We start from the raw sequence: 23,018 nt of genomic DNA, 5'->3' as shown, positions 1-23,018 counted from the left end.
TGTGCAGTGCAAGTTAATGAGGAAAAACTTGTAAAGTAATGAGTAACCCGAATGTAGTACTATTCCTGCGAGTAGCAAATTGTGAGGAATTTGGGTTACTCGTTGCTTTGCAAATATTCCGCATTGACTTGCATTGCACATGCTATTCGGAATGAATACGCGAGTATTAGACACTACTCGTTATGAGTATAGCGAGTACGAATAGTTAGGTGCTCACTCAACTCTAAAGGGGGCTTTACATGCAACGACATCGCTAACGAGATGTCGTTGGGGGTCACGGAATTTGTGACGCAGATCCAGCCTCGTTAGCGACGTCGTTGCGTGTGAAATGCACGAATGACCGCTAACGATCAAAATTACTCACCATATCGTTGACACGTCGTTCTAATCTCAAATATCATTGCTGTTGCAGGACACAGGTTGTTCGTCGTTCCTGCGGCAGCACACATTGCTATGCGTGACACCACAGGAACGAGGAATAACATCGTACCTGCGGCTGCCGGCAATGAGGAAGGAAGAAGGTGGGCAGGATGTTCCGGCCGCTCATCTCTGCCCCTCCGCTTCTATTGGGTGACCGCTTAGTGACGCCGCTGTGACGCCGAATGAACCTCCTCCTTAGAAAGGAGGCGGTTCACCAGCCACAGTGACGTCACTAGGCAGGTAAGTATGTGTGACAGGGACTAACGATGTTGTGTGCCACGGGCAGCGATTTGCCCGTGACGCACATCCGACGGGGGTGGGTTCTTTCACCAGCGACATCGCTAGCGATGTCGCTGTGTGTAAAGTGGCCTTAACACCTGCTCATGATGTGCAAGGTACATCATTGGTAACTAAGTGGTTAAAGTGTGTGGTGTTGGAATATGTTGTTTTTATTGAGGCTTGCTTTTTAGCCTTGTAACAATATAGAATGAAAGTTATGTTTTAATGGGAACCTGTCATGTCAAAAAATGCTATTAACCTGCAGATATGGATTAATCTGCATAATGATTGCGTTCCATACTGCCCGTCCACTACCAAGAGGAAATTCACTTTATTCCTCTGGGCAGCCTTGGATTTTCAGTCATAGGGTGCACCCAGAGCAGTTTCAGTCACTGCTCAGTACATAGTGAACAGCGGCTGTAATTATGCTATGTCACTGACTGACAGCTGGCTTTGCATTGCAATAGTACAGAGCTGGCTTTCAGTCAGTGCCGAAGCGTGAATTCAGCTCACTATGTACTGAGCGGTGACTAAAACCAATGTATATCCCCCCCCATTAGCTGGGTTCTCTGTAAAGTGGGGGGAAGTTTTAGAACTCAATTAACTTGCAGATTAACCCTATATCTGCTGGTTGATAGCTTTTTATTACATGACAGGTTTCCTTTAATGAAATTCTCATTTCTCTGCATTGGTTTTCATAGATTTTGGGGATAACATTACCACGCTGATACTGTAGAGGAGTTATCTTGGCTGTTTTGTAGATTGCTGCAGTGACATGTCTACTATAGTAATGTCAGTCCATCGAGCTGTGACTGACTGATCCACTCTGATGACGGGTCTTCCCTACATCATCATGTTGGAATGTCATGCAGCTAGGGACCCGAAGAGCGGTGAAGAGGGAACAGTAATAAAAATCATGAAACTAAGGGTGGCTTTACATGCTGCGATATCCGGCCTGATATCGCTAGCATGCGACCCACCCCCATCGTTTATGCGAAACGGGCATATCGCTGCCCATCGCGCACAAAATCTGGCACCCCCGTCACACATACTTACCTGCATAGCGACGTCGCTGTGACCGGTGTACCGCCTCCTTTCTAAGGGGGCGGTCCGTTCGGCGTCACAGCGACGTCACTAAGCGGCCGCCCAATGAAAGCGGAGGGGCGGAGATGAGCGGGACGTAACATCCCGTCCACCTCCTTCCTTCCGCAATGTGGCCGGAGGCAGGTAAGGAGATGTTCCTCGTTCATGCGGCGTCACATGTAGCGATGTGCACTGCCGCAGGAACGAGGAACAACTTCGCCCCTGCGACAGCAGCGATAACTGGCAGCGGACCCCCATGTCAACGAGGAGTGCTTTTGGATGTTTTTGCAACGATCCAAAATCGCTCCTAGGAGTCACACGCTACGGCATCGCTACAGCGGCCGGATGTGCGTCACAAAATCCATGACCCCAACGAGATCGCTGTAGCGAAATCGTAGCGTGTAAAGCCCGCTTAAGAATATTAACCATGTATTATATTTGTAATTCCGAAGAAACTCCTTTAAAGCCACTATATGCACTTTTATGTATGATTTATTGAAAATGTGAGGTTAAATCCGAGCTATTCCCTTCTTTTTAGAATATAAAGTAACTTTGATGTCTGACTGATCATAGTGTTATGTGAAAGTACTTTCGTGACAAGGTGCATCTATAAAAAAAAATCACTTTTCACTTTTAAACTTAAAGGCCTTGTGAATTATCGTTCCATTTCTAAATTAACTATCTCCTGGGACACAAAGACCTGATGTTTACAATTGTCACCACTATTAGGCAGAGATGACATCTCCTTTAGCCTTTGTTTGCTTATGTTGGGTTTAAGGCTTATGTTAAAATTGGTACATAAGTATAGAATAGTTTCCTGCACAAGAAAAATGAGGTTTGGAAGAGAGGTCAGCTTTAAGGATTTATTTTCATTGTTGCTCTTGTAATCCCAAGTCTTGGAATGCTTTCTTTTTACAGACATCACCCGGTGCTTGGTAGACAATCACAGGTATGATTCTAAGCTTCTGAAATTTCTCGTGATAAACACTGAAAAATCCACATCACTCAGGCAGCCACTGCATAAAGGAACTAAGTGAAGAGAAGATATGTTTATATCATTAAAATGAATGACAAGTTTGAACTCCGCGATGCTCTCTAGCTGATGTACTACAACCCCTGGCAAAAATTATGGAGTCACCTGACTCTGAGGATGTTCATTCAGTTGTTTACTTTTGTTTAAAAAAAGCAGATCACAGATATGGCACAAAACTAAAATAATTTCAAAAGGCAACTTTCTGGCTTTAAGAAACACTAAAAAAATCATGAAAACATAACGTGCTAGCCAGTTACTTTTCAAGACCAAACAGGGGGAAAAATTATGGAATCACTCAATTATGAGGAAACAATTATGGAATCACCCTGTAAATTTTCGTTCCCAAAACTGACACCTACATCACATAAGATCTACTCGTTACTCTGCATCTAAAAAAAGAGTGATCACACATTGGAGAGTTGTTGCACCAAGTGGATTGACAAGAATTGTGGCTCCAACACAAGAGATGTCAATTGAAACAAAGGAGAGGATTATCAAACTCTTAAAAGAGGGTAAATCATTACGCAATGTTGCAAAAGATGTTGGTTGTTCACAGTCAGCTGTGTCTAAAATCTGGACCAAATACAAACAACATTGGAAGGTTGTTAAAGGCAAACATACTGGTAGACTAAAGCGGGCTTTACACGGTGCGATCTCGCTAGCGAGATTGCAAGCGATTGTACCCGCCCCTGTCGGTTGTGCGACACGGGCAAATCGCTTAACCCCATCACACGCACTTACCTGCTCTGTGACGTCGCTCTGGCCGGCGAACCGCCTCTTTTCTAAGGGGGTGGTTCATTCGGCGTCACAGCAACGTCACACGGCAGGCGTCCAATAGAAGCGGAGGGGCGGAGATGAGCGGGACGTAACATCCCGCCCAACTTCTTCTTCCGCATTGCCGGTGGAGGCAGGTAAGGAGATGTTTGTCGCTCCTGCGGTGTCACACACAGCGATGTGTGCTGCTGCAGGAACGACGAACAACATCGCTAATAAGCAGAGAACAATTTTTTGTTTCAGGACGACCTCTCCGCGGCAAACGATTCTGACCGCTTTTGCGATCGTTTAAGGTCGCTCATAAGTGTTACACACTGCGATTTCGTTAATGAAGCCGGATGTGCATCACAAACACCGATTAACGATATCGTAGCATGTAAAGCCCGCTTAAGGAAGACATTAAAGTGTCAAGACAGGAAACTTAAAGCAATATGTCTCCAAAATAGGAAATGCACAACAAAACAAATGAGGAACGAATGGGAGAAAACTGGAGTCAATGTCTGTGACCGAACTGTAAGAAATCACCTAAAGGAAATAGGATTTACATACAAAAAAGCTAAACAATGAAAAGATGACTGCCTGAAGAGAACATGTAAATTTCCACAGTCATTGATGATATAGGGCTGCATGTCAGGTAAAGGCACTGGGGGGATGGCTGTCATTACATCTTCAATAAATGCCCAAGTTTACATTGAAATTTTGGACACTTTTCTTATCCCATCAATTGAAAGGATGTTTGGGGATGATGAAATAATTTAGTAAAGATGATAATGCATCGTGCCATAGAGCAAAAACTGTGAAAATATTCCTTGAAGATAACACATAAGGTCAATGACATGGCCTGCAAATAGTCCGGATCTCAATCCAATTGATAATCTTTGGTGGAAGTTGAAGAAAATGGTCCATGACAAGGCTCCAACCTGCAAAGCTGATCTGGCAACAGCAATCAGAGAAGGAGTCAGATTGATGAAGAGTACTGTTTGTTAACTCATGCCTCAGAGACTGCAAGCTGTTAGAAAAGCCAGAGGTGATGCAGCAAAATATTAGTGATGTATTGGAGAGTTCTTTTGTTTGTTTTTTATGATTCCATAATTTTTTACTCATAATTGAGTGATTCCATAATTTTTTTCCCCCTGTTTGGTCTTGAAAAGTAACAGTTACTGGCTAGCACATTATGTTTTCCTGATTTTTTTTACTGTTTGTTAAAGCGAGAAAGTTGACATTTGAAATGAGTTTAGTTTTGTGCCTTGTCTGTGATCTGCTTTTTTAAAACAAAAGTAAACAACTGAATGAACATCCTCAGAGACAGGTGATTCCATAATTTTTGCCAGGGGTTGTATCTGCTACGTGTATGAATTGAAAGACGTGCTGGAACTTGTAGTTTTAAAGTATGAATATGAATATATGTGTATGTTGTATTGTATATTCTATTACTAATATACCCAAAATTTTGGCCCACCTACTGTCACACTCAGTACAGGGAAGTACCAAGCGAATGGCAAAAGAGAAGGTAAACCATGCATCTAGAAAAAAACATAAGCCACAGATAGTAACAAATAGGGATACAAAACATGTAAACCAGAAGAAAAGAAACTCCATATAAAATATAAGATTTAATAAATATATTTAAAAGGTATAAAATTTACCAATCAAAACCACTAATGTAGTGAAAGGGGAGGGATAGATAATACCAACCAAGAGGGAAAGGCAAAACTGACCCTAGTGAACCCTAAATATGCCCCTACTTTGTAATGGAGGGTATGATGCCCTAGGGTTATGGCGCCCCCATTCACTGACAGGAAGCCCTATAAATCCCTATTGAACTCTACACTACACAAAATTGTGCACCAAAAAAGTGTGAAAAAAGAAAATTCCAAAAACCAGACTAATAATGAAAAAGAATTAATATGCCATCAATAATAGAGCTGTTACTCATCTGGCATGGTGGTCTTGCAGTCAAGGTCCTTATCAGAAACGTTGTCCCTGTGTCTAGGGAAGGGTCAGATGGTGACCCCTGACCAAATCCACTGCAGATCCCTGAGGTTCCTCACCACCCTAGATAGGTTCTGCATCTATGTGCCGAGCTGGATACCTGACCCTAGGTATCCCTAGTGCTGGACCCTAAATAGGGAACTGGTGGGATGAGCTCTTCTTCAACCCCTCTAAACACTAGAGAAGACACAAGAAGGACACACAACAGGAAAATACATGAACTACTTATCCACAGATGACTAAGGTAGAAGTTTAGCAGAGTAACAGCAACAACACCAAATCTGAGTACAAACCACCTGCTTGCAACCAGTGCTTGAATGAACTGAATAATATCACCAGCACAAGTCCAGAGAAGATGGGAGTATTTAAGCATGTGGAGAATACTAATAATCAGCAGCTGAATGGAAGGAGGGCTCCGCTAGGTCTTAAAGGGGAAAAGATGAAAACTTAGCAGGAGAGCTACCTAATACAATGAATACTAACAGCAGAAACAATAGAAAGTCAGGGAGCATTTTTCCCAGCTAAACTCTATGACCTTCTATTGCCAGAAACCACATGACTGTCACCTGTGACACCAGTGACACCTACACATTGCATCAATGGGTACTTTTATGATATCCCGTTCAAAATCCGTAGGCATTGATATAGATATAGTAGTTTGCATAACCCTTTTGCAACAAAAACAGTTTCCACTTTTGTTGGGAAGACTTTCTACAAAATTTTGGAGTGTGTGTGGGAATTTTTGTCAAATCATCAAGAAGAGCATTTGTGAGATCAGACACTAATCGGATGAGGTGACCTGGCTCACAAACTGCATTCTACTATATCCTCTGATGGAGACGCACAGAAGAGGCCCCTGTGCAAGAAAAGTATAGGGGCCCTTTGCTATCCAATAGCTCCTCATGATGCACAATTCCAACTTCTTGGAGGTGGAAATTGGTCCCCCTTACCTCTTGGGCCGATGTGCGGCCCCACAGGTTGCACCAATGATAAATCCGCCACTGTGTACATCCCAAAGAGCTTGAATGGGGTTGAGCTGAGGGCTCTGTGTGGCCTGTCAAGTTCTCCCACACCAAACTCACTCTACCATGCCTTTGTAGCCATTGCTTTGTGCTCTGGGGCACAGTCATACTGCAACAGAAACAGCTGCCTCAAAGTTAAAAGCTACACTTGTGCTAAATATCTTACTGTCATGAAGCATTAAGATTTCTCTTCACTGGAACTATAGGGTCTAGGTGAACCTCTGAAATACATCCCCTTTAGCATTCATTTCCTCCTCTAAACTTTACAGTTGACACAATCTAGTCAGACAGGTAATGTTCTCAGTGACCCTGCTCTATAATTTTATGATGTGTGGCTCTTTCAGGCTAAGATGCTGTGGTTTCTAAATACTCCCATTTATCAATAATATCACTCACGGGTGATCATGGGAAAAACATTTTTTGAACTGACTTGTTACACTGGTGGCATCCTACTACAGGACCACACTGGTATTCATGAGCCCTTTAGAATGAGCTATTCTTTCACAAATGTTCGTAAAAGTAGGTTGGATTTCATACAATTGGAAATGGGACTGAATTTAGTGATTCAAGTTATTTTCTGGGACTAAACAATTGATGTTTTTTGGACAGATAATGAGTATGAGATTGATAGGAATCTGACACCAGCACCCCACCGATTATCTGATATCTGTTCTAGCTGCTATGAATATAAACAATGTAGAGTTGAGAGTCAAAAGGGCAGGAGTGACAGATGGCCAGTGAATTGGTTAGAAAGACAGGTCTTGCAAGGTGCCAGCTCTGCAGGAGAGTTAGAGGAGTAAAGACGCAGCCAGGCGTCAGGGGTCGGTCAGGGAACTCGGAGGTAGCCTTAAAAGATCTGAAGCCTATGGCTGACCTTAACAGGCTCAGGGAATTCGTAAGACTAGACAGCCGTCAGGGTCCAGAAGTGGACAGCGGTGAGAATAAGAGTGGGGGAATGGAGAAACAGGTGCCTTGCTGCTTTCGAACCAGTTCCAAGATAGTGGGGAGAAGCCGAGAGAGAGTACCCCTGATACAGTAATAGCAGAACCATAGGAGTGAGGACATGTCTATCATAGTGGTCAAAAGGAAAATAAACTGTTCCAGTTTGGTTTGCAAAGAGATCCCCGGTGTCACATGTTTTTCTACTGAGTCTACAATGAGCACCAGCTGCGGGGTGATGGACACCACCTGAAGAGAACAATAAGTGTCACACACCCCGCCAAACTGATACACACACACACACACACACACACACACACACACACACACCGGCTCTCTCTGGCAAAGGAGTGCAGAGCCCCAACAGCCCGACGTCCATATCTTTCTTCATTATTTACAGTTCTTTAATGGTGTAAATTATAATGAAATTGTTGGATGGGTTTTGTCACTTTCCATCCCGTCCCTGCTCTACCCCCTTTTCTAAAAGTTAACAGAGATGGCCAAGACTTCCATAAATACATCAAAACTCGCAAACATTTTGTGACATTTCAAGGAGTTTTATGCCAAAATGCTGGCAAAAACTCCTTCATGAATCAGTGCCATAGACCTTCTAGTGTACCTATTCTCTGCTTTTTGGGCCCACACTCCCAAGCTACAAACTTCTCTGCCATCTTTTGAGTGCTTGGTGCAGGTCTTTGAGGACCAGGACTCCCACCGATCTGTTAAAAATATTTAAAAAATGCATAAAAGTTTAACTAATGTTATACTTGGTTTGGAAACAAATTTTGAAACAAAACTGAGAACATTTTGTCATGGCCTGTGACCAGAGGGCCAAATTCAATGGATAAGAGTATCAACTTCCCAACAATAGTATAGTTAAGTATGTGAATAGCAGTATATTGTCTGAACCCTCACGACATCCACAATCTATAAAAATATGATGGTGCTGCATTATTTTTATTTTAAACAATGATGTAACCAAATAATTATTTTGTTCTTGGTGAGGCCTCAGGGAAAGGTTTTAAGCCAACCTATCCAAAATGTGTGATGGTGTAAATGTTGAAAGTTAGCAAAGTGAGGTTAATTAGGAGTTTAAAAGGGAATGGATTTTATAGTCTCTGTCAAGAACACCAACACACTGGGAAACCTTCCTTTAAGAATCCTGAATTTTCCCCAGACCACAACCCCTTTGTTTGCTTAGACATTTTACCAGAATATGATACTGAAAATATTTATAATAGTTTCTTCACATAACGTTATACTTATGGTATTTCCGATTACATTTGTTTTGACTGTAGACTGTTGTGTATTTCAGTAATTATATAGGTGTTACTAATCACTATTTATGCATTTTCTGGTAATACAGACACTGTTTGAAGGAGAGAACATTTTAATCCTCCATTATGTATAAAATCTGGTCATAGCAGCTGATAGACAGCTAATATAAAAACTATTGGAAGTTCATACTGTACATATTTTAAATCAATTGAATAAAAAATAAAATATATAATAACTGCAGTAAGAAAGAAAAATTCAACAAATAGTCCCCAAGAGGACTAAAAGTGCTGTTGTGTTATATGTGTTCTCCTAGATCTTCTGTTGAGGATGAGTTCAGGGTTGGACTGGCCCGGCAGGACACTGGTGGATCCCCCAATGCGCCCCAGGACCTTGGTAGATCCCCGTCTTGCATATAGAGGGGTTGTTAGAATGACCACGGGCCTAACAGATGCTGCATGCATGGCGCATACTAATGGAACTAGTGGCATTAAACAAAGGCCATCGGCCTTCGGGCCATGGAACATCACTACTATGCGCTGGGAGCTCACATCATTGCACAGTGCATAACAGCGCCACTTAATAGCCACTGGACTATCAGATGTCGCCTGCTGACGTACGCGGCCTTTGATTGGCTATTGTCCTTTAAACATCATTACTATGCACCACACACTGAAGCCAACATGCGTCCTCTGATTGGTCAGTGGCTATTTACAGGTAGATGGCGAAGAACAAAATGTAACCCTGCTGGCACTGTGGCTCCTGTGCTACCACCTGAAGACTTCCGCCTTCCCCTCTTACTCTTTCCTTCTCCTGTTCTCCCCCTTTTCCCAGGTCTCTTTTCTACATCTTGCATCTCTCTTCTGCATCTTGCCCTTCTTCCCAATCTCCTGACATAATATCTTAGCTGGATCTTCTCCCACCAGCATTGTCCTGTCCTTCCTCATCTTCTTTCCTCCAGTCTCCTCACTTCTGCCTTATTCGTTGGTTGTCTATTCTGTTACAAAGCTCTTGCCCTGTCATTATAGCCAGTGCTCTTGTTACTTATGTCATTTGTTATACCCCCTTAATTTCCCTCCTTCTACCCCTTGTTATGTCTCTTCCCCTCCTCTCATGCATAGTCACTGCCCTGACACCTAATTTTATGCGTATCCCTTTTCTATCCAAGCTTCCTTATCCTTCCCTCTAAGATATAGTTTTACCTTATCACCTGAGTGCCTCAGACATTACTAGTCAGTGTTATGCTTACAGGCCGCCGGCTTACATGTGTGACCTTTGATAGGGCGCTGGCCTTTTATCATCACTGCTATGCGCTGATCATTGACATAGGTACACAAACTCTGATGGGTTGTTAGCCATTTTAACAGTCGTGCTGTAGACGAAGCTGCAAAGGAAGCTGGGGGAGCATAGGAAGGTGACAAGAATCCCTCTTCTCCCCCTGTGAATGGACAGGATAGCGAACATGGCAGCACAGAATGGCGGACATAAGAACCTAGAATGGCACAATATAGGGGCCCAGGACAGAGAAACATAGGGGCCCAGGATGGAGGACATAGGGACTTAGGATGTGGTAACATACAGGCCCAGAATGGAGGAACATGGGGATCCGGAATGGAGAAACATAGGGGGCCAGGATGGAGGAACATAGGGGCTTAGGATGGGAGACATTATTAAATAAAGTAGGCCAGAATGTGGGACATTGTTAAATAAAGGGGCACGGGATGGAGGACATTATTAAATAAAGTTGGCCAAGATTTGGGACATTAATAAATAAAGTGGGCCAGTATGATAGATATTATTAAATAAAGGGAGCTAGGATGGGAGACAGTATTAAATAAAGGGGCCAGGATGGGAGACATAATTACTATATGGGGGCCAGAATGAGGAGCATACACTATTGGTTTATTATGGCAGTTGGGGACATAATTACTGTAGGGGCAAATTAGAGGACAAAAATATACTTTTGCGTGTACTGTTTTCCATTGGGTAACAAAAGGGAGGTCCTGTTACTGTGCAGAGTGACACTATGTCGCATTCTATCACCATCTGATGCAGTATAGAAATCAGGGGAAAGTGAGGAATGTGGTCTGGAAGTGATCAGCTATAGATGACTGAGTTTTTTTCTGCCCAGAAAAATCCTGGCTGGAGGAAGTGATAGCAGTCTCTGCTGGATGAAAAGGAAAAGTGAACATGAATTACTTCAACTAGAGACGTCACTGATAAGTCAGTGTATCACATGTACATGCACACTAAACACTATATTCTGTATATAGAGCTTCTGTGTATAATGTCACTGGTGATCCATGTATTATCTGTCCACTGACCCTATAGAGCTCTGTTGTATAATGTCACTGGTTATATCTGTATTAACTGTTCATTGACCCTATATACAGACCTCCTGTATATAATGTCACCAGTGATCACTATATTACCTGTATACTGATGCTATATAACAGAGTTCCTGTGTATAACATCACCAGGGATTACTGTATTACTTGTAAACTTACCATAGAACTCCAGTGTATAGCGTCACTGTTGATTACTGTATTACCTCCGCACTGGCACTATATACAGATTCCTGTGTATAATGTCACTGGGGATCATTGCATTACCTGTACACTGACACTATATATAGAGCTCTTGTGTATAATGTCACTTGTGATCACTGTATGACCAGTACACTATATACAGAGCTCCTGTGTATAACGTTTCTAGTGATCACTGTTTATCTGTACACTATACACTATATATAGATCTCCTATGTAAAGTTTCACCAGAGTAATCACTGTATTACCTGTACACTGACCCTAGTAAAATTGATGGTGTTTGGAAGACAAAGGGTGGTCACACCAAATATGGATTTGACTTAAGGGTGCTTTACACGCTGCGATCTCACTAGCAAGATCGCTAGCGAGCATACCCACCCCCGTTGTTTGTGCATCACGGGCAAATCACTGCATACTTACCTGCCTAGCAACGTCGCTGTGACCGGCAAACCGCCTCCTTTCTAAGGGGGCGGTTCATTCGGCGTCATAGCGACATCACTAAGCGGCCGTCCAATAGAAGCGGAGGGGCGGAGATGAGCGGGCCGAACATACCGCCCACCTCCTTCCTTCCTCATTGCTGGCGGCCGCAGGTAAGGTGATGTTCCTCGTTCCTGCGGTGTCACACATAGCGATGTGTGCTGACGCAGGAACGACGAACAACTTGCGTCCTGCAACAGCATTCATAAATGGGAATAGAACGACGGGTCAACAATCAACGATAAGGTAAGTAATTTTGATCGTTAACGGTCGTTCGTGCGTTTCACACGCAATGACGTCGCTAATGAGGCCGGATGTGCGTTACAAATTCCGTGACCCCAATGAAATCTCATTAGCAATGTCATTGCATGTAAAGTGGCCCTTACCCTCTACCCTCACCTACTGTATTTATTATTATTATTATTATTATTATTATTTATTATTATTATTATTTATTATTATAGCGCCATTTATTCCATGGCGCTTTACAAGTGAAAGAGGGTATACGTACAACAATCATTAACAGTACAAGACAGACTGGTATAGGAGGAGAGAGGACCCTGCCCGCGAGGGCTCACAGTCTACAGGGAATGGGTGATGGTACAATAGGTGAGGATCCTCACCCATCCCTTGTAGACTGTGAGTCCTCGTGGGCAGGGTGCTCTCTTCTCCTGTACCAGTCTGTACCTTGTTTTGTTTATGATTATTGTACTTGTCCCTACTATGTATACCCCTTTTCACATGTAAAGTGCCATGGAATAAATGGCGTTATAATAATAAATAATAATAATATTTTGTTTATTGACTTTGTATTTTGGTAATTGATAAAAATAAACTAAATTAAATTAAACTAAATAATAAACTAAATTAATACTTCTTTTAAAAAAAAAAGAAACCCTGAAATTTATCCTTACGGCCCTTTTGAAAAATATCGCAACTTGTAATAGTGAAGTACATGAAAAATAACTTAAGACCATACAAACTCTATACGCGCTTGTTTTTAAGAAATTAATTAACAAAATGACAAAATACACCACCATTTAGCCATTTTCTTTTGGGTGTTGGTGTGGGCTTGGGGGGAAGGGGGTTAAGTATTGGATGTCAAATGGATGTAAAAAATGAACATGTGGGCATACGTTTGTCACATATAGAACATTAAAGAGATGAAAAATTGCCTGTATTTTCAGTATGTAAAATGGTGTTAGTCTGAATTCAGCCTAAATGCTATCAAATGTAATCTGTCTCAGCAGAACTACTGAGATGAATTATAGAATTTGGGCTGGTTCTTTGTTAAATGACGCTAAGGCTATGTGTCCACGCTGCGGAAAATGCGCGGATTTTGCCGCGGATTTCTCGCGGAAAAGCCGCGGATTTCCCGAAAATTTGCAGCAGTGGCACTTCCCAGCCATTTCTATGGCATTTTGGAAATGCTGTGCCCATGCTGCGGATTTTTCCGCGGTGGACTTGGTGTGGATTTTGATCCGGAAAAATCTGCAACATGTCAATTATTGTTGCGGATTTTGATCCGGATTTTGGCTTTAAAATTGGGAAAAAAAAAAATCCGCACCAAAATCCGCGGCAATTCCGCGGTAAATCCGCGGCAAATCCGCACCTTTGAAAAGGTGCGGATTTTGCGGGAAAGCCGCGGATTTTGATGCAGAAAAATCCGCAGCAACATTCTCCCGTGGACACATAGCCTAAAAGCCTCTGGAAAAAAGCATTTGCAATGAATACTGCAATTGTTTAAAATAAAGCTCCAAACTGCATAGTGCCTGCAGAATGCTGATGATAAAGAACCACCTATTAAAAAAATGAATTAGAAAGTTATCCAGTGTAAGAATCAGGACAGTATTGGATATAGTAGATTGGTAGGTGCAACAAAAGCAGGTTAAGGCTGGAGTCACATTTGCATATGACATCCGATGAGAGAGCATCAGATGCAACATGCTAATGTCCCTTGGCTCCCGCTCTACTGAGAGCGTGAGCAGTGTCATGTGACTGTGATTCGATCTTGCGATCATATCGCAGCCGCGGAGGAGAGGGAGAGAGTGATATCTCCATCTCCTCCATTGTCAGCCTGTGTGTATATCGCACTGCACTCAGAAATCATCTGAGTGCAGTCTGATGTTTCACTCGCACCCATAGACTTGTATGGGTGCAAGTGATCCGTGATTCACAGACAATCACAGCATGCTGAGATTTTTTTTCCTTTAGGGCTGAGGAAAAACTTGCAAATGTGAGCTGCCACATTGTCTTAATTGGGGCCAAGTGCAGTACGAACTTTTCATGCATTGCACTTGTGTTATTCATACACCAGTGTGACTCTGCCCTTGGGCTGAGTTCACATGTCTTGTAGTCATCCTTTAGAACAGATCCTGCAGAGATCTGTTGGCAAAATGATTTCTGCCGGATCTGTTTTTTTAACATAGGAGTCTATGGCAAATGGATCTATTAACGGATTGCTACTTATCTTAAAATTGAACGGATCTTGTAAGAAAAAAACAGATTAATTACAAATATAAGAAAACCAGATAGCTAAATAGCAATCCGTTAACGGATCCATTCTCCATAAACTCCCATGTTAAAAAAACGTATCCGGCAGTTTTTTAACAATGGACATAAAAGTATTTTGCACAACTTTTTCCTAACGGATCTATGCAGATGATTACCAGACATGTGAACTCGGACTTATTTTGTGTGAAATGAGGGCAGCAAGACTTTGCTTTTAGTTTAGTCTTGGGAGAAATGACAGGTACGTTTAATATAAAATATATTGGAACAAGAAAAAAACATCATTATTTTAAATTCATGAAATCCTAAGAAAAAATTGTAAAAATAAAAATATAAGGTATTATTTTAAAAACATTGCTACAAATAAAAAGTAAAAACTCAATGGTCAGTACTGCACAAGGCTCCTATCCTTTGTTCAATACTGAGCAGAAATCCAGTTTTATATAATCTCTGATATATTTAGTATGATGACTTAAATTATACTGAAACTTTTATTATGCTGCGACTCTGCCTGCAGACATATTAGAAATATTAGGAATTAAAAAATTGACGTTTTCAGCAAATTAGAATTACAAAAAAAAAAAACTTGGAACGCTAAGTTAATTTGAGGTCTTCATATGCTATTCATTAATTTTTTTAATAATTCTGAAAAGCCTATAAAATATTCAACACTCAATACTGTATTACTATATCATGTCTTGAAATGTTTAATATATGGATGACTTTACTCGCTTAATTGTGTTTTATGGTAAATATACAAATCATGGATTTATTCCTCTGTAGTAATAACATCTGAGAATTGGAGATGCTTGAAAAATGGAAATTAAGAAATAAAAAGCATTGTTCTTGTGTTTAGCTGCTATAAAACATAAGGACATATAAAATAAGGAAAAAAAATGTCCGACTCATTTAGTGTAAATTCATAGGCAATTTTTTCTTTTTATTGAAGTTTATTGCAGTTTTCTATTGGCTCGTTCAGACAAGTGTATTTTTGGTCTATGTGGTGTCCATGTGCATGATGGACCTCACATAGGCAACAGATGGACCAATTGGAAATAATGTGCTGATCCACCCAAGTGATTTGTTTGCTCTGAGCATTGAAAAAACAAAACAAAAAAACAACGTGCAGATTTCTGAGCATCTTCTATTTTCATTAACAATTGCGCACCAGCAGTTCCATTGGAAATTACTAACTGGATCACTGTTTTCATTTTATTGAAGTGTTTTCAGATAGAAAAACTCAGGAGTTAACCTAGCACCAATAAGACACCGTGTGCACACCATTAAACAAAAGTCAGTCTACTTCACATTCATGAAGATCTTCTCCTCTCAGATGAAGCTGGAATAAATCCCTGGCGAAACGTGCGTTGGGGGATCAGAGGTCCGGTACTAGGGGACTCATATGACTATTCAAGGCTCTGATGGGATGCTTTCTTCCACATAGCACTTTATGGGCATTGTGGTATGTATGTAATTAACTATATTGATTGGTGACTCTACTCTATACCTCAGCAGGACTATGTCTATTTGGGAGTTACAAGGCCTGCTGTATTCACCATACTTATCAGTGTGATTTGCTTTGTATATCTCACAGTAGCAGTCCTTTGAGCGAAGATTTTGATGTATGTTTCTATTACTGCCCCCTACATGCATGTTATTAATGGTGGTTTTATTTTTTGCTTACTTCTTTTTATCTTGTCCAATAACGTTTGCACTATTTTTGTATATTTAACTCCACTTCTCCAGTGTATTTACTTTACATTCATACAGTATGTTAAAGAAGATATACAGTAGATTAAGTGATTTGGATCACCATTCTAGATTTAAAAAATGTAGATAAATTAAAGAAATAGCAGAATTTTACTTTAGACCTTTTTCACACATCCGTGCATTTAAGACCCGCAACACACATCCGTTTAATTTGTACGTGTGCGGTACGTATTTGCACGTACCGGAGACACGTACACACGGAGACCCATGTTAATCAATGGTAGATGGCACACACACATAAAATCGCACGGAACGTGTGTCCGTGAGGTAAGTACGTGTGTGCGCTTTTCTACACGGACAACATGTCCGTTTTTGTCTGGCAGCACGCAGGCACGGACCCACTTTAGTCTATGGGTCCGTGCCTGCATGGACCGCACACGGAGTATGTCCGTGTTCAGCACGTTTCGTGCGTGTGCGTTTTTACACTAGCGATCTTTTTTTTTAATTAAATTCAGTATAGTTACCTTTTTTTCTGCTGTTCTCAGTCATACTTACATTGGCGCTCGGTTTTTTTCTTTCCCCGGCTCATACTGCTCCCCGATCACCAGCGCGGCGAGGAGCAGCTGTGCAGAGAATACGCGGCAACAATTACTTTGAATATGCCGGCCGCTCATTAATCAATCTCGTATTCCCTGCTTTCCCCACCCACCGGCGCCTATGATTGGTTGCAGTCAGACACGCCCCCCACGCTGAGTGACAGCTGTCTCTTTGCACCCAATCACAGCAGCCGGTGAGCGTGTCTATACTGTGCAGTAAAATAAATAAATAAATAATTTAAAAAAATGGCGTGCGGTCCCCCCCCATTTTAATACCAGCCAGATAAAGCCATACGGCTGAAGGCTGGTATTCTCAGGATGGGGAGCCCCACGTTATGGGGAGCCCCCCAGCCTAACAATATCAGTCAGCAGCCGCCCAGAATTGCCGCATACATTATATGCGACAGTTCTGGGACTGTACCCGGCTCTTCCCGATTTGCCCTGGTGCGTTGGCAAATCGGGGTAATAAGGAGTTATTGGCAGCCCATAGCTGCCAATAAGTCCTAGATTAATCATGTCAGGCGTCTCCCCGAGATTACTTCCATGATTAATCTGTAAATTACAGTAAATAAACACACACCCGAAAAAATCCTTTATTAGAAATAAAAAACACAAACATATACCCTGGTTTACCACTTTAATAAGCCCGGAAAAGCCCTCCATGTCCGGCGTAATCCACGGACCTCTAGCGTCGTATCCAGCTCTGCTGCATGGAGGTGACCGGAGCTGCAGCAGAAACCACCTCTCCTGTCACCTCCACGCAGCTAATGAAGGCAATAGCGCGATCAGCTGAGCTGTCACTGAGGTTACTCGCGGCCAACGCTGAATACAGCTGATCGCGCTATTGCCTTCATTAGCTGCGTGGAGCTGACAGGAGCGGCGGTGTCCTCTGCAGCTCCGGTCACCTCCATGCAGCAGAGCTGGAAGCGACGCTGGATCATCCTGGATTACGCCGGACATGGAGGGCTTTATCACAGGTGACTGCTAATCAGTACGCGGCACACAGACAGAGCCGCGGCATGACAATGAAGTCGGGTGAAGTTCACCCGAGTTCATTCTCATCGTGCAACTCTGTCTGCTGTCAGCCGGCATGTATCAACGACATTGTGCAACACACAAACGGACATTCCACACGGACATTCCACGTACACATATACAGGCATTTTACACACAAACACGGACATTTTACACGTACACGCGGCTCGCATACGCCATCACATGGATGCCCTACGTACCGGAGAAACGCCCCAAAAAAACGGAACACGGACCCGAAAAACGGACCTTGTCATACAGACGTTTTTTTTGCAGAAGTTTGTTTTAGGCCTAACGAACGTACAGTACAGACCAAAAGTTTGGACACACCTTCTCATTCAAAGAGTTTTCTTTATGTTCATGACTCTGTAAATTCTAGATTCACATTGAAGGCATCAAAACTATGAATTAACACATGTGGAATGAAATACTTAACAAAAAATTGTGAAACAACTGAAAATATGTCTTATATTCTAGGTTCTTCAAAGTAGCCACCTTTTGCTTTGATTACTGTTTTGCACACTCTTGGCATTCTCTTGATGAGCTTCAAGAGGTAGTCACCGGAAATGGTCTTCCAACAGTCTTGAAGGAGTTCCCAGAGATGCTTAGCACTTGTTGGCCCTTTTGCCTTCATTCTGCGGTCCAGCTCAGCCCCAACCATCTCGATTGGGTTCAGGTCTGGTGAGTATGGAGGCCAGGTCATCTGGCATAGCACCCCATCACACTCCTTCTTAGTCAAATAGACCTTACACAGCCTGGAGGTGTGTTTGGGGTCATTGTCTTGTTGAAAAATAAATGATGGTCCAACTAAACGCAAACCGGATGGAATAGCATGCCACTGCAAGATGCTGTGGTAGCCATGCTAGTTCAGTATGCCTTCAATTTTGAATAAATCCCCAACAGTGTCACCAGCAAAGCACCCCCACACCATCACACCTCCTCCTCCATGCTTATCGGTGGGAACCAGGCATGTAGAGTCCATCCGTTCACGTTTTCTGCGTCACACAAAGACATGGTGGTTGGATCCTAAGATCTTAAATTTTGACTCATCAGACCAAAGCATAGATTTCCACTGGTCTAATGTCCATTCCTTGTGTTCTTTAGCCCACACAAGTCTCTTTTGCTTGTTGCCTGTCCTTAGCAGTGGTTTCCTAGCAGCTATTTTACCATGAAGGTCTGCTGCACAAAGTCTCCTCTTAACAGTTGTTCTAGAGATGTGTTTGCTGCTAGAACTCTGTGTGGCATTGACCTGGTCTCTTATCTGAGCTGCTGTTAACCTGCAATTTCTGAGGCTGGTGACTCGGATAAACTTGAACTCGCAGCAGAGGTGACTCGTGGTCTTCCTTTCCTTGGGCGGTCCTCATGTGAGCCAGTTTCTTTGTAGCGTTTGATGGTTTTTGCCACTGCACTTGGGGACACTTTCAAAGTTTTCCCACTTTTTTGGACTGACTGACCTTCCTTTCTTAAAGTAATGATGGACCCTCGTTTTTCTTTACTTAGCTGCTTTTTTCTTGCCATAATACAAATCCTAACAGTCTATTCAGTAGGACTATCAGCTGTGTATCCACCAGACTTCTGCACAACGCAACTGATGGTCCCAACACCATTTATAAGGCAATAAATCCCACTTATTAAACTTGACAGGGCACACCTGTAAAGTGAAAACCATTTCCGGTGACTACCTCTTGAAGCCCATCAAGAGAATGCCAAGAGTGTGCAAAGCAGTAATCAAAGCAAAAGGTGGCTACTTTGAAGAACCTAGAATATAAGACATATTTTCAATTGTTTCACAATTTTTTGTTAAGCATTTTATTCCACAAGTGTTAATTCATAGTTTTGATGCCTTCAATGTGAATCTACAATTTTCAGAGTCATGAAAATAAAGAAAACTCTTTGAATGAGAAGGTGTGTCCAAACTTTTGGTCTGTACTGTATGTGGGGCAATTTAGTATGTTTGTCCATGTGCGTGTTCTCCATGTGCTCTTTGTGGGCTATCCGTGTGACATCTAGATAGCATGAACTTGTATACTTACCTGTGTTCGGCGCTGCTGTTACACTTGCTTCTGTGTCTGCTGTCAGTACAGTGAATATTTATGAGCATAATGAGTGGGCCCGGAAGCAAGTGTGACAACAGCACCAAAGACAGCAGCACTAGAAACAGGTAAGTATAAAAATTATTTTTTTTTAAATGTCATTTCATGTGTTTTCTCCGGTACGTGTCACACTGATGTAACACGGATCATATCAGTGTGCGGTCTTTGTGACACCCATGCTGACGGCAGAAAACGGACATGTTGCCGTGTGGCGTATACAGACACACATGTGTGAATGTGTGACACACAGTCAATGTGAAAACATGGACGTATGCACAAACCCATTAAATTTAATGGGTCTATGTGTCCGTGTTTCCAATACTTGCGGAAATGGGCGTCACACGTACTGGAGACATGGGTGTGTGAAGGAGGAGACCTTAACTGCATTGTAAATACTTGAAGGTTATAAAAGTAAGGTGAAGTGCAAACTCTAAAACTACCTTGCTGTTTTCCAATAGCCAAAATATTTCTAAAACTTTTTGTTTATACTTCTAAATTTATATCCAAGTTGACATTACTTAGTTCTTGAAGGACGAAAAAAATCACTTACTATGAATAAATACTTATTATATGATAAATATATGCATAATACTTTTAAAAATAAATCAAAAATGTATCCTACACAAGAAAGGAGAACATCATGGCTCCCTTCCAAATGTTACTTGAAAAGGACATTTCAGAAATAGCTATAGGACATGACAATATAAATCCAATTTAAGAATGTTAGGAAGAAAAGTTCTCTTAAGTCTAAACTAGAGTTACTCAGCTACTATTAGTATATGTCCACGTAATGAACTCTGCTGTGATGTGAAGGTATGAGTTAAACAGCAATAATTCGGCTGCAGTGTAGCTTAGTTAAAGGGAACCTGTCAGGTTCAATATGCACCCATAACCACGAGTAGATCTGTGCACATATCTTTAATCCCTGCCTAACTGTCCCTTTATGTAGTAGCATACATAAACAGATCTTTAGGAAAAGTATTTCTAAATTCTGTTTGTGAGATAGATGATAATTGGGCCTATGACTAGTTGCAGGGTGTTAGTTCCCCAGACTAGTCGGAACACTACTTTTACAACAGCCAGCAACTTTGGTAGTGAGATACAAAGCCACACGTGCACACAGCTTTGTAACTCTCAGCATTGAGCTTTTCTGACTCAGGGTGTATGCGTCCCGGCTTCAGAGAGGCTCACTGCGCATGAGCTAAAGTTTACCTGTGGTGATGTCATGTCCATGTGACCGTAATGGGTGGAGCTCAGCAGAGAAGTGATGTTGAAGAACCTGTGATGTAATCAATTACAATGCTGGGACTGTGACTAAGTTCAAAAAAGAGTCATGTCTGAACTTGAGTGACTGTGACTGAACCAAGCAAAAGAGCTGCACCTATAACTGAAATCTAAGATATTTAGTACAGTTGTAGCACCCACGAGACTGGGGTTAAATATACTCATCGTTCGGCCGGTGATGTCGGGTCTGAGAGGTCACTGGTGGCCCTGCCCGGCTTTGTGGCCCCGAGATGTACAATAAAAGGGAGGCGGATGGAGGATGGGATGATGGTGGGATGATGGAGGTTGAGGAGGTTAGGAGTAATGGTTGTCTCATTATGCCACCTGTGGTAAGCGGGCAGGGATTAGCCGCCGCTGCGGGTGATGTCCTCCAGGGGGGCGACGGCGACGGCAATAAGAGGCTGAGTCAGCTGCTGCGGTTCCAGGTCTTTTTACTCACAGTTCAAGGGCTGCCTCAGGGTACTGGTCTCTGCCGTCATTGGCCCAAGCCAATCCCGGATAATTTGGAGGTCACCGCCGGTGTTCCCACTGTGTGTCCTTTCTGGTCGGTGTTCCTCCAATCCCTTGGATGGAATGTGGAAGGGGCTGCGGGTGTTTCCTGCACTCGCCACAAACCCTGGAATCCCTGGTAGCTGTATAGAACACGGGCTGAGCTGCCTGCTCCAAGCCACGGGTCTTGTAGTGCTCCCAGAAGTGTGAAGGTAGAGAGAATATGCCTGGACTGAAGTCCCGACTGTGCTCCTCACCCCAAGTTGTGCCCGGGGCTAACTGACTATGTGTGAAGATCCTCTTTCCTTTTCCCCAAGTGGTGCTTACCCGCCAGTTGGCTGTCCCAGTGACCGGGAAAGTCCCATGCCTCGTGATGGTCACCCCCCCGTCTACCCTAGGCCAACCCCCTGGTGGGAAAGCACCTAATTGTGTGTGGTTTGTGAATGTAAGAAACACCAGCAATTAAGCTCTTCCTTACCCGGGATAAGTATTGCACCTTAAGTGAGGTGCTGTACCCTGTGGCGACTGAAGCCTCAGGGGTGCCACACATTCACCTAAGCATATCAAGTCTTTTTTTAAGATAAATACAATGAATTATTCAAACCATGTTAGTGATGCACATTGCATCATTTCAAGCCTATTGAGGGTGGTTTAATATAAAAAAAACATATTATATGGCAGGTTCTTTTTAAGTCTTAGGCTATGTTTACATGTCCCCTAGTTATTTAATTTTTTTTTCACTTTGGTATTGTAAGTATGGAAATAAAATTCTCCTGCACTTGAATTGCTATTAGTATTAGAATGTCTTTAAATATCTTCATTTTGATTGCAAACTGGCTTCAATTCGATATCTAGGTGGATCAAAAGTTATAGGTCCGGATTTTTCAAGACTGTCAGTCTTAATTAGGGGGCAGGTTGGAGAGTGCGATGCCTGATTCCTTAAGAAACACATGCCTCCTTGTGGTCCTCTCAACAAATCTTACTAGATAAGATTTGTTGTGTAAAATACACAACGACTCGTTATGAATTTGATGAGCAGGGTCGCCATGTTCTGTCATGCTCCTGTCTCACCCCAGCTTCACCTGCTTTGTTGGAGCTGTAAAAAATGGCGTGAAAATGCCAAAAGTTGCATCATTTTCACATTTTCATGAAGTATCTTGTTGCTCAAAAAATGTTGCAACTTTCAGGGCTTTTTACAACAGTTTTTTTGGCATAGAAGCTTTGTTGAATCAGGTACATTGTAGAACCAAATAAGAGATTGAAGCTGGATCCTTTTATAACATTGAAATCTATGAACAATGTATAATAAAGCACTGCACCAGAACACAAGAGGCATTCACAAAACACCTATAGTAAAACTTGATCCATTGGAAACAAAACAAAAATGAACGCAAACTAATAACCAAAGTGGGCATCCATTTTTGCTCTATTTGTAATGGATACAGTTTTTTTTAATAATGTAA

Source organism: Anomaloglossus baeobatrachus, chromosome 6 (assembly GCF_048569485.1).
Source record: "Anomaloglossus baeobatrachus isolate aAnoBae1 chromosome 6, aAnoBae1.hap1, whole genome shotgun sequence".
Lineage (NCBI taxonomy): Eukaryota > Metazoa > Chordata > Amphibia > Anura > Aromobatidae > Anomaloglossus > Anomaloglossus baeobatrachus.
This window is presented reverse-complemented; position numbering follows the sequence as displayed.